At 34.5% G+C, this 12,170-nt stretch overlaps 1 protein-coding gene across 4 annotated transcripts in view; it reads right to left on the bottom strand.

The window, feature by feature from the left end:
* rbms3 (RNA binding motif, single stranded interacting protein) overlaps nt 1-4,899 on the bottom strand; it is a 268,599-nt gene extending 263,700 nt beyond the window's left edge. For all 4 annotated transcript variants that reach the window (XM_077507158.1, XM_077507159.1, XM_077507156.1 and 1 more), the window contains exon 1: nt 4,769-4,899. The gene's annotated coding sequence lies outside the window, so the exon portion shown is untranslated. The remainder of the gene's footprint in view (nt 1-4,768) is intronic.
* Between the last annotated feature and the right edge of the window lie 7,271 nt (nt 4,900-12,170).

Raw genomic sequence — 12,170 nt, 5'->3', positions numbered from 1 at the left:
TTTTTGAGAAAAAAAAACAAATAGTTTCTCATCATAGAACAAGGAACCCAAACTTAATATCCTTGGACAGGAAGAATCAAACATGATTTCACGTGTCCCAATTGCACATGCTAAATTTTATGGCAAAATGGAAGAAAAAAAAAAAAAAAAAAAGCAATTAGGTAGCAGCCATAGTTTGAATCGTTTGGTGATCCAATTAAAAACGGAATCCCTGCTGATAGCAGTCTGTTACTAATGAGGCAAAATTAGCAGCATCAACATGGCCTCATACTAACCGAGTATGAAACAAACATTTGCTCCTTTCTGATATTTCGGATTTTTCCCTCTCTGGGCAATAAATGCGCATTTGGATTTATTAATGCTCCCTAATTTTTTTATTTTTTTATTTTTTTTTATAATGAAAGTGCTAGCCTGCGATGGCGGATAAGCCATTTTAATTCAAGCAGGGAATATAGGCTTGAATATTAATGACCTCATTTGCATAAATTGTGTCACTCGACTCAGGATTCCAATTAAACCCTTGATTAATTGCTTGGCTGACCCGTTAAATAGAATCCTTTAAGTGGTTCAACAGGACACCAGTGCCTGTTGACACACAAATACACGTTGTGCGCACGCACACACTACTCTGAACAAAATTAATCTGACGCAATTAGTCAATTCGAAGTGAATTCACCTCCAGGATGAAGCCGTGCAAGCAAGTCATTATTTGCTTGCTACGTTCAACAAATAAATCCTGTTTTCGTGGGTTTTATGAGCTACAAGCCCAAATAATGTCAAAATAAATACTTGAAATCATCAATCAAATTGTAGACCCTGAATCTATGACAGTGTGAATTTTTGAATTACAGAAATTATTCAATTTTTTGAGGATATTCTAATTTTTTTGACGAGCACCCGTATACGGTGTTATTTTTGAGGTTTGTATGAATTTGTGGAAGTGTCAGAACTATCGGCGTCAGTCGATTCAAATTTTTAATCCTAATTAATCGCATGACTTCAATAATTAACTGACGATTAATCGCACATTTTATACCTCAATTTATATCTAAATTTTCTATAAAATCTACATTTTCACACCGGTGCTAGGGAAGTGGTGGAAGGGCGACAATTTTTTTTTTTTTCCACATTTTTTTTTTCAAATTACAAGAATTTCAGAATAAATCATTTCAGATGAATCTCATCTAATCATAAAAGAAACCATGATGACAGACAAGGTCATTTAAAGTTTCATCATGTTGGGTTTTGAACTGAGTCATCCATTCATCATGTTGTGACCCTTTTTCTAATTAAAAATTTTTCAAATTTTTTCCAAATTTTTATTTGATTTTTTTTCTAATTGTTTTTCAAATTACAACAATTTCAGAATAAATCATTCCAGATTAATCTCATCTAATCATAAAAGAAAACATGACAGACAAGGTCATTTAAAGTTTCATCATGTTGTGACCTTTTTTTTCCTAATTAAAAAGCCCCCCAAAAATAAGACAAAAAAATATATAAAAAAAACTCATTTGAGTTGAATCCAAACGTGTTCATCAAGTTGCACATGATTAAAATGTGGCAACCAACGTATCACGTTAACTGCCATTGACGGTTATAGACGTCGAAAGTTCCATTTTAACTGGGCTGGCAGCGAGCGAGATATTAGCTTATCGTTTTTGAAAATGACGTCAGTTTATCACATTTTAATCATGTCTACTGCGGGGGGGGGGAAACATGTGAGCAACATAAGAAAAACAATTAGCCTTGGGAACAGGCAGCTTGTAATGAAAACTGGAAAGGAGTGATCAAATCAATGTCGAGCAGAGGCTGCTGGTCAGGAAGAGGAAGCAGTCCGGATAAACCTCATGATGTCATACTGTAACTACGGCAACGCCTTGACGGTCGTATGTTTTACTCTGGCAAGCACGCAGTGTAAAATTAACATTGTATGGTTTTTTTTCTTGACAGCAGTTTAAAAAAAAAAAATGGCACGAACACACTCCATTGATCTGTCATCTCTGGATGTCTCATTTCAGATTATTATTATTTTTTTTGTCTTTGTTCTTTCCCGTTGTTTGTTTTCGTCGCGAGCATCTGTGTAAATAAAAATGAAACAAAAATACACAAATACAGTTAATAATAATAAGAAGAAGAAGAAGAAGAAGAAGAAGAAGAAGAAGAATTCAAAATTCCATTTTAATTGCTTTCTAAAATTAGACTTGACCATAAATCTAATAAATTAAATGCTTTAATAATGTAAAAAATAATAATAATAAAAAATAAAATAATAATAATAATAATAATTCAAAATTCCATTATAATTGCTTTCTAAAATTAGACTTGACCATAAATCTAATAAATTAAATGCTTTAAAATTTAAATTACAAAAAAAAAAAAAAAAAAAAAAAAAAAAAAAAAAAAAAACTACTACTACTAATAATAATAATAATAATAAGAATAAACTAAAAATATTTACTTCTCCTTGGCATACACAGCATTAAAAAAGATGTGGAGTTTTCCCAGAATTTGCAGAGGGTGCAAGAATAAATAAATACATAAATAAACTAATAAAATTGCATTTTGTACAAAAAAAAAAAAAAAAAAAATCATTATAATTTTCCTTGTGTGGGTCGCTAGCTTGTTTTTGTTTACATTGCTAATTGTTGATTTAAGCTGAAAATTGTATGTGGCGTGACCAATCATCATCAGGTGTAAAAAGCTTCATTCACATGAAAGATGTATAACTGAAATTATACTGTGTAAATAAAAACGAAACAAAAAGACGACCTCGTGATTCTAAACAGATTCTTATGAGCTCCAAATCTCTTGTTCCTGTTAGCATGTAGCAATGAGTAGCCAGGCAAAAACAGCAGACGGATGGATGTCCCAGAAAAACAAAATGGTGACAGCTCAGGGATGGTACATTTTAAATTCACGTGCATATGCCAAGAATTTATCGAAATTCATCGATAATTGAATCGTACCCCTCCTAAACGTAATCCGATATTTAGCTGGCGAGAGATTCCCATCCTGCCACAAAACTGCAGCGGCCCTTAAAGATTTATTGAATGAACAAAAAGCAGTGACAGAGTGAAAGGTGGAGTCAATCTCATTTAATACCGTCGGCTCACATAAACGAGCGGCCTCGTATAATATGTGAGAAATAACCAAATTACTGATCACACTCTGCAGTCGTCTAATTACACCCTTGAGATAAGAGCGCCAGTAATACACTTTTGGTTGTTATCGTGGTTGACATAATTACACTTTTACACACATGCGCTCATACATCCCCACGACAACGACGACGGCGGCGAGATAAGTGCCATTCCGTAATTAGTAGCGGTGATGAAACCCTCAATTACGGTTTATTTGCACGCCGTCGCAGGGCTCGCGAGCTGACCCGCGCGCTCGCAAAATCGGCTAAGATTTAACGCCAGCTTTTAAAAAAAAACAAAAAAAAAAAAAAAACAAAAAAAAAAAAAAAAAAAAAAAAAAACAAAAACGATGACTTCATGAGTCAGCCGCGGCAAAAGCATACAACTCACTTAGCTGATTTTCCAGTTTATTTCCTTTGGCGGTTAAAAGGTAACAATCACTTATTCGGTAATGGCCGCTTTCCTCGTCGGCGGGGGTGCGAGTGGGCAAGATGGCGTCAGACTACAGAAAGTAAATGGGGCTAACAAAACCTGTTGGTTTACTGTCATTATCATGCATGGGGACGAGATAAATCTGAGCCAGTTTGCTTCCTATTGTAATATCTTTCAGTGGCAAAAATAAATAAATAAAAAAAAATAAAAAATAAATACTAAATAAAAGTATTTTGTCAGATAAATAAACCCTCCGTAATTTAAACAAGATATTTATATCTAATGTTTTTGTTACGTAGTATTCAAATTAGACTCTAGACCAGAGGTGTCAAACATACGACCCGCGGGCCGGATCAGGCCCACAAAAGGTGTTTAATCCTGCCCGCGAGATGATTTTCTAAAATAAAAAATAAAAAAAAAATAAAATAAAATAAAATAAAAAAAAAATCATTTGCTCCCAATAACGTGTAAATAATTTTTTTTTTTTAATGTTTTAAGTGTCCCAAAAATTGTATTTATACGGGGGGGGGTTTATGCTAGAGCATACAGAAGGTTTTGATGCAGCCTCTCAACTGCAAAGAACGGTTGCAGAAATGGTAGTTATGACACAAACGGCCAGCAGGTGGCAGCAGAGCAAAGGAAATCAACCAGAGCCATGTAGGGAAAAAAAAAAAAAGGCTAAATGACTTACAATTTTAAATAGATTTGTGAAAATTGATGAAACTGAGCTCTCTTCTAATGCTAATTGCTGCAAAACGGAAACAGATTGAAACATACTTTTTTTTTCCTGATGAAAGAAGAGACTTTAATCTTTCTTTTGATAGGTTCCATGCTTTTATAGCAACAGAACACAATATTCTGTGGGCCTTTGCAAAAATCACTCAAAATCCGGTAAAACAGCCGGGAGCCAACAGGACTACTTCTGTGAAAATGGCTGGGAGTGGAAGTTAACTTTTTTTTTTTTTTTTTTTTTTTAAGAAATGAAACTTTATTTCACGTATTTTTAATTAACTATTTTTAATTACACACTGGACCTGATTTCAGAAAGGGAAACGACAGTTGTAAAGCGCCATGAAACGGGGAGGCAAAGGCAGGACTGCAAAATGGACTCGAAAAGACGACTTATTACGTGGGATAATCAAAACAATTTTTTACAAAAAAATGATTCAACGTAGCAACGTGAATAAACTCACCACGAGAGGACGAAGATATAATGAAGGAAAGGCGACACCGACGACGGGGACAACGCAAACTGACGCCAAACAGGTCAACTGCTAACTGACGAGACAACGAGCTCCACCTGGACAACGCACCTGCGCTTCGAGGGAGCTGATTGGTGGAAATATGCAAGGAAGGTGAGAAGTTGGACTTTTCTGACGTATGCTGCATTCGAGGACGGTCGGGTATCAGAGTTTGTTTTTGCCCCAGTTCCGACCTGAAAGCGTTCGAGGCGAACGTAAACAACCGAAATGACGGATAGTCTTGAATTGTTTTTTTTGTTTTTTTTTGATTCATAAAACTCATTTTGACTTCCAGCAAACTTACCTTCTCGCAATTTTGTGACTTCCGACCATCATCGAATGCAGCATTAATACCAGGACGTATGACATCTTTTTTTTTTTTTTTTTTTTTGTCTTTAGTCACAGCGGAACCTTTCAGTTTTTTTTTATTATTTTTTTTTATTGCACAAATGTTCCAAACATACAACAACAATATGAAAAACAAATATATACAACATTATGACATTTGTTATAACATTACAAAATTCTATCAGGAACCGTATACAACAAATGAAATAACACACACACAAAAAAAAATACACAAAAAAAACAAACAAAAAAACACCTGGGCTCTTCACATGTATTTATCCATTATACAAACAATTTTCATAGCATTCCTATTCGGAAGTTAGAAATCTGAAATCCACCAAGTCGCAAAGTTGTAAAAATAATGTTAAAACATAATTTACAGAATTATAAACAGATTTAGCTCACAAGAATTGGAACTATTTTGACAAAAACGCAATTTCAACTGACTATGTTCACCACAACTTGTCATGTTTTGGTTTTGTGTGGGGTGGGATTTTGTTTTCTTTTGGTTATTTCATGTATTCCTCGTCTCTTGTCCCGTGACGTCGAACCACGTCCACCTGAGTGTGTTGACCAATCAGCTCCCCATCAGCCTCTCGTACCTTGCCCAGGTGTGTGTTGTTTTCTCGTTACCATGTGTATTTACTTACCCTGCTTTCTTTCACTTCTTGTTGAGTCATTGCTGCTGTCGCTGTCATCCCATGTTGTCCACGTCGTGCCTTGTTGCCCTCGTGTTTTTGTCGCAATAGTTTGTTTTTCACCTTGTTCATTTTATTTTGCCATAGTACCTTGTTTACCTTGTTGCCCCCTGCATTTGGGTCCTGCCTCCAACAGGTCGCTGTCTATATAAGCCTGTCTTAGAAGGGTGTGTTTTTTTTTTTTGGTCGGATTATTACCTCTGTTCCCCTGTGCACCTCCACGGCCCAAGTTCGCTTCGCGTCTGGTGATTCTTGACACATTCTCTGCCAAAATACGTTGATATTACAACAACAACAACAAAAAAGTGAAATTCTTTACATGTAGCGCACAGATTGGCGAGATGGAGAAACGGCTCAATGGTTGATCGCCGAAGAGCACGATGAGCTTTCCATTCAGCGCTGCCAGGAGTCAGTTCTGTCATCTACATAATGTTTTCATTTTTTTTCGCTGCGTTTATTCTGCCGCGATCTCGTCTGTTGTGTGGCCTGCAGAGTCTCTCCGGATGATTGACGGGAAAGAGGTTCTGACTGCTGCCAGGCAGGCATGATTGACATACTCAAAATGGAGGGCTGCCCGCAAGCGTTTTACCCATTTATTATTATTATTATTATTTTTTCAGATGTGTTAGAGGGCTCCAAGATGACAGATTTAATACATTCACAAATCAGCATGTGCTGAAGGGACAAGCCGCTGTAGTCTGTGAGCAATTCTAAAAGTGCTGTGCAGTTTGTACTGATCAGCTGTCGCGTGAAAGTAAAAAAAATAACATTAGCCGCTAACAAAGTCAAAGCCACAAACAACTACAACTTCTAAATGTATTCATAGAACAGTAAACAAGTTTTTTTTGATAGTCGGGTTCACTAAACTCACAATCGGAGCCCAAAATGTCACCCAATTTGAATTAGCACAGTCAAACCCTTTTTAGTTTGAGTGTAGTTTTGAGTACAGGAACTACTTCGCTAAATGAGGCTAACTTGACTACATTTCTTTTATAACGTTTTCACTGTCGGATCTTTCATAATCAACTTCCCCCGAGTGAGTTCAATTGAGTGGATATAACTGCTTATTATTTATCTTCTGTGTGTGTATATATATGCATTATGAAACACCAACACAATTAGCCGATGCTAAACGGTTAGCGATCACAAATAGCATTAGCGCACATGCGTCACTATTTCTATATGAGTTGAAATGAATGGCTATGACTACTCATTATTTCATATCTTCTGTTCGTGAGCATTATTAATTAAACACCAACAAAATGAACCTATGCTAAATGGTTAGCATTTAGCATCGTGATTAGCATTAGCGCCCTAGCGATTACATTTATGGTAAATAGTAAATAAACACGAGCCACCATTTAGTTCACACAATATCGAGATTACGATAATAATTGTGTCTTAAAAGTCACTTATAGATGATGTTTCAACAATAGTCTAGCTCGAGGAGTAAAGTTTTTTTTTTTTTTTATGCTGTATTGAACGCGCACTTTCAACAACGAATATCGCAAAAGTCACATGAAGTAGTGCAAGTTCAAAGCAACAACATACTTTTGTAAAGGCACAATGAGCACATAAATAAAAGAAAAACAGGATAATAATAATAATAATAATAAAATAAAACAAAAATTAAGACTTAAGATTAGAGGTCAACAAAGACACCGCGTTTTATTCATTTTAATCAGTTTCAAAGAGTTGAAGGTGAGATCTTTCAAAAAGAAGGAGAAAAAGGGGCTTTGTCTTCCTCCATTTTGGAGCTATGGATGAAATACTTAGCTAATATTAATAGTAAGTTGTTCAGCATCGTTCAAAAGTGGAGCCGAGCTAACTGTTAGCGACAATGAGCTAACTTCTTGTCCACTGCGTGCGTTTGCAAAAAAAAAAAAAAAAAAAAAAAAGGTCCGCGTAAAAACATCATCATCATAATAAGAATAATAATATGAGTTGAGTTGAGTTAAATTTTTCTGTCCCTTTAAGGATGAACAAAATATCTTTTTTCATGCATTTATTGGTCAAATGTAAATATTTATTTGAGAAATGTCAAATGTATTGACTGCCGACTAAGCAGGCTTCAGCGGGAGGAAAAAAAAATGATCAGCAACGTCTCATAGATGACCACAAGATGGCAACATACACCAAATAAAATTCTCAAGGAGCATCCCAAATGTTGGCTTACGTCATTTTTTTTTTTTCCACCATTCTGTCTCTGTCAAAAGCCATTCTGGTCCGATCCAAACAGAAGGGAGATCGGCCCAAATGTGTCTGTTTCAGTGGCCCTGTCCTTGCCAGACAAGACAGACAAGACAGACAAGCAGACAGGTGGACCTTGCAAGAAGCATCTGTGTGGATCAGGGGACGGGCGCTCTGGACAACAGATCAGGATCTCGTCTCCTTCCGTTTCTGCAGACAAGCAATGTGTCTTCCTCCTCTTCCATACATAAGCCAGCAGTCAAACATGTCAAGAGGAGCAGATGATTCCGGGGATTGTTTGTTTCTTTGTTTCTTTGTGATGCTGTCATTGTTTTTCTTTTAAAGGCCAGCCAGTGGAATGAAGTGCCAATTAAGGCTTTGTTGAGTTATTTCACCAGACCCAGCACAGTTAATTTACCATCAAAACACATCAAATGTTTATTCATTATTAGGATGTACTATTATCTGTAATTTAGGATATCTATAATTTCAGTTATACATCTTTCATGTGAATGAAGCTTTTTACACCTGATGATGATTGGTCACGCCACATAAAATTTTCAGCTTAAATCAACAATTAGCCATGTAAACAAAAACAAGCTAGCGAGCCACACAAGGAAAATTATAATTATTTTTTTGTTTTGTTTTTTGTACAAAATGCAATTTTATTAGTTTATTTATTTATGTATTTATTTATTCTTGCACCCCTCTGCAAATTCTGGGAAAACTCCACATCTTTTTTAATGCTGTGTATGCCAAGGAGAAGTAAATATTTTTAGTTTATTCTTATTATTATTATTAGTAGTAGTAGTAGTTTTTTTTTTTTTTTTTTTTTTTTGTAATTTACATTTTTAAAGCATTTAATTTATTAGATTTATGGTCAAGTCTTATTATTATTATTATTATTATTATTATTATTTTATTTTTTTATTATTATTATTTTTTACATTATTAAAGCATTTAATTTATTAGATTTATGGTCAAGTCTAATTTTAGAAAGCAATTAAAATGGAATTTTGAATTCTTCTTATTATTATTATTATTATTATTATTATTATTATTATTAACGGTATTTGTGTATTTTATTTTGTTGTTGTTGCTGTACCTGAAGAAGCAATTTTCAAAAATGGTTACATTTGCTCACTCTTGTTACTTTGAACTCCTATGAGGAGTTTCAATGACAATAAAACCGAGTTACCTGATTGGCTCAATCCACATTTCGAGTAGTTCAGAATTTAACGAAGATTAAAAAAAAACAGACACAAATGTAAATGTAATGCGCTCGGTTAGAATTAGTAAAGCTAATTAATAAGTGATGGCCACATGTTTGTGTTTGTGTTTGAGGAATGTTTTGAACACAGTTTTGTGTTTTTTTTTTTTTTTCATAGCTGTGAACCGCACACACACAAATTGAGTTTGCAGGTTGTTCAATGTCGAGAAACGAGCTCATGCACAGTGTGAGAAAAACAAAAGTGCCATCCTGTTAATTAGCGCACTTGAACTATCCTGACACCTTCTTAACCAGGTCAAATGAATTTATGGATGTACAGCTACCATCCACTAGGAGGCACTTTGAGACTTTGCATCAAAAGCATGAGAAACATGAGTCTAAAGGAGACTTTTTTTTTTTTTTTTTTTACTCAGTAATTTCAAACATTTATGAACTGCAAGATTGTTTCAACTATTCTTCTACATTTCTGAGAGACGTTTTCAGGCTTTTACCAACTGATGCAAGATGTAAGTAAATCGGTGTGACGTGTTTTTATTTTTTTGAATATAAATGTAGGTGTTAGGAGCATCATCGTCAGTATCGAGATTCTCAATTAATTATCTGACCTTTGTGACCTTTAAGCTTCTGGGCCAAGCGATGAATCCAAGATCGTGATTCGCCAACAAGAATTATTTGATTTATTTATTTCTTTTGCTCGTCTTGGCTCAGCAGCGATTCCAACCTGTCGTGTCCTTGATGAGTCAAACCCGCTGACAGTCTGTAAGATTGACGGCTTGTAAAAAGCGCATTAAAAAAAAAAATAAAGAAAAGAAATAAATGACGACTATTTAGAATTCTGCAGACGTTACTTGAGACTTAAGACAAAAAAAAGCATTGCACCTGCTGCTCCACCACATGTCAAGTGTTTGTCAATTAATTGCATACAAACGTGTGCATTGTGTGGGTGCCATATGTGCAACTGCTTTTGCTTATTGTCCATACGTTTAACAGAGATTCCAAATGACATTTTTTATGAATTTCTCCAATTCATTTTCCGCCACATTTAGCCCAAGCGCCATGGAGAAAAGTAAATCTTTTTACCTAATTATTATTATTATTATTATTATTTATTTTATATTATTAAAGCATTTAATTTATTAGATTTAATGGTCAAGTCTAATTTTAGAAAGCAATTACAATGGAATTTTGAATTATTATTATTATTATTATTATTAATATTATTATGTGTTTATTTATTTTTATTTTTATTTCATTATTAAAGCATTTAATTTATTAGATTTAATGCTCAAGTCTAATTTTAGAAAACAATTACAATGGAATTTTGAATTATTATTATTTCTATTTTTATTTTATTTTTTACATTATTAAAGCATTTAATTTATTTGATTTAATGATCAAGTCTAATTTTAGAAAGCAATTACAATGGAATTGTGAATTATTATTATTATTATTATTATTATTATTATTATTATTTACAGTATTTGTGCATTTTATTTTGTTGTTGAATCACTGTATCTGAACAGGCAATTTTCATAAATGGCTACATTTGCAAATGAAATGCTAAAAGCTGACTCTTATTATTAATTTTAGTTTGACTTTGAACTCCTACGAAGAGTTTCATGACAATAAAACCGAGTTGCCTGATTGGCTCAATCCACATTTCGAGTCGTTCATCATGTATATTATCAGATTTAAAGTTGGAAAATCAGACACAAATATCAATGTATCTTGCGCTCTGTTAGAATTAGTAAAGCTAATTAATAAGTGATGGCCACATGTTTGTGTTTGAGGATGTTTTGAACACAGTTTTTTGTGTTGTCGTTTTGTTTCCTTGCTGTGAAGCAAACACACAAATTGAGTTTGCAGGTTGTTCAATGTCGAGAAACGAGCTCATGCACACGTTTAGCCTGACGTCGCCCGTGAGCACAACAACCGCCGTGCCCGAATGCGACTTTGTGGTTGAATAATTAGGAAGTGCTTCTTTTGGTATGGAGGGCGAAAGGAGCTGTCAGGAGACGTTCGCAGGCAGGCAGGCAGGCAGGTTTTCGCCATTGCAGAGTGTTGAGGAGTCTCATCAGGGTCTCGGATGTTTTTGCGGCGCCTGTTTTATAAAGAGAGACGCTTTATTTGGAGCGAACGCGTTCTAGCAAGGTCTCCGCTGTTGCTGTACGTTGATTGCAAAGTGTTTTGGCGATTACCCGGAGCGAGTCGATTCCAGCCTAACAGGGTTACGAGCGCTTTTTAATGAAGCGGAACAGTCGTTACGTGCGGGGAAAGGGGTTTGTCGACGGGGTCTTTCGGGGCGTCTTTTCGCTGTCTGCTGATTGTGAAAGGGGTTCGCTTTCTTGCTTTTTGTTTACTGATTGCACAATTGACGTCAAAATTAAGCAACCTCTTCATGTCAGAAGCTGTATCAATCTGTATTAATGCTCTAGCATTTAAAAAAACAAAACAAAAAAACGTGTAAATATCTTTTTGGGAGTGAAGGACAAAGTATTTTAAAAAAACAAAAAAAACGTGTAAATACGTTTTTGGGAGTGAAGGACAAAGTATTAAAAACGTATTTATACGTTTTGGGGTTTGAATGATTTATTATGAAAAGAAAAATGCACGAAATATGTAAAATGTCTTACAAATGCAATTATGCCATCTAGTGGCAGAACAATGATCTAAAAATAATATCCCACATTTTTTTCGGTACATTACATCTTTTTTATTTTAATTCAATTTTATGAATTATTATAACATTACTGACTCAAGGACTAAAAGGTGCAGCCACATTTCTATTAGTTTAACATTTTTTCCACACTTTTATGTTAACAATAGTATGAAAACATAGTTAAAAAAAAATATATATATATATATATATATATATATATATATATAT

Source organism: Festucalex cinctus, chromosome 19 (genome assembly GCF_051991245.1).
Source record: "Festucalex cinctus isolate MCC-2025b chromosome 19, RoL_Fcin_1.0, whole genome shotgun sequence".
Taxonomy (NCBI): Eukaryota; Metazoa; Chordata; class Actinopteri; order Syngnathiformes; family Syngnathidae; genus Festucalex; species Festucalex cinctus.
The sequence above is the reverse complement of the archived record's forward strand: the minus strand, read 5'-3'. Positions and strand labels throughout refer to the sequence as shown.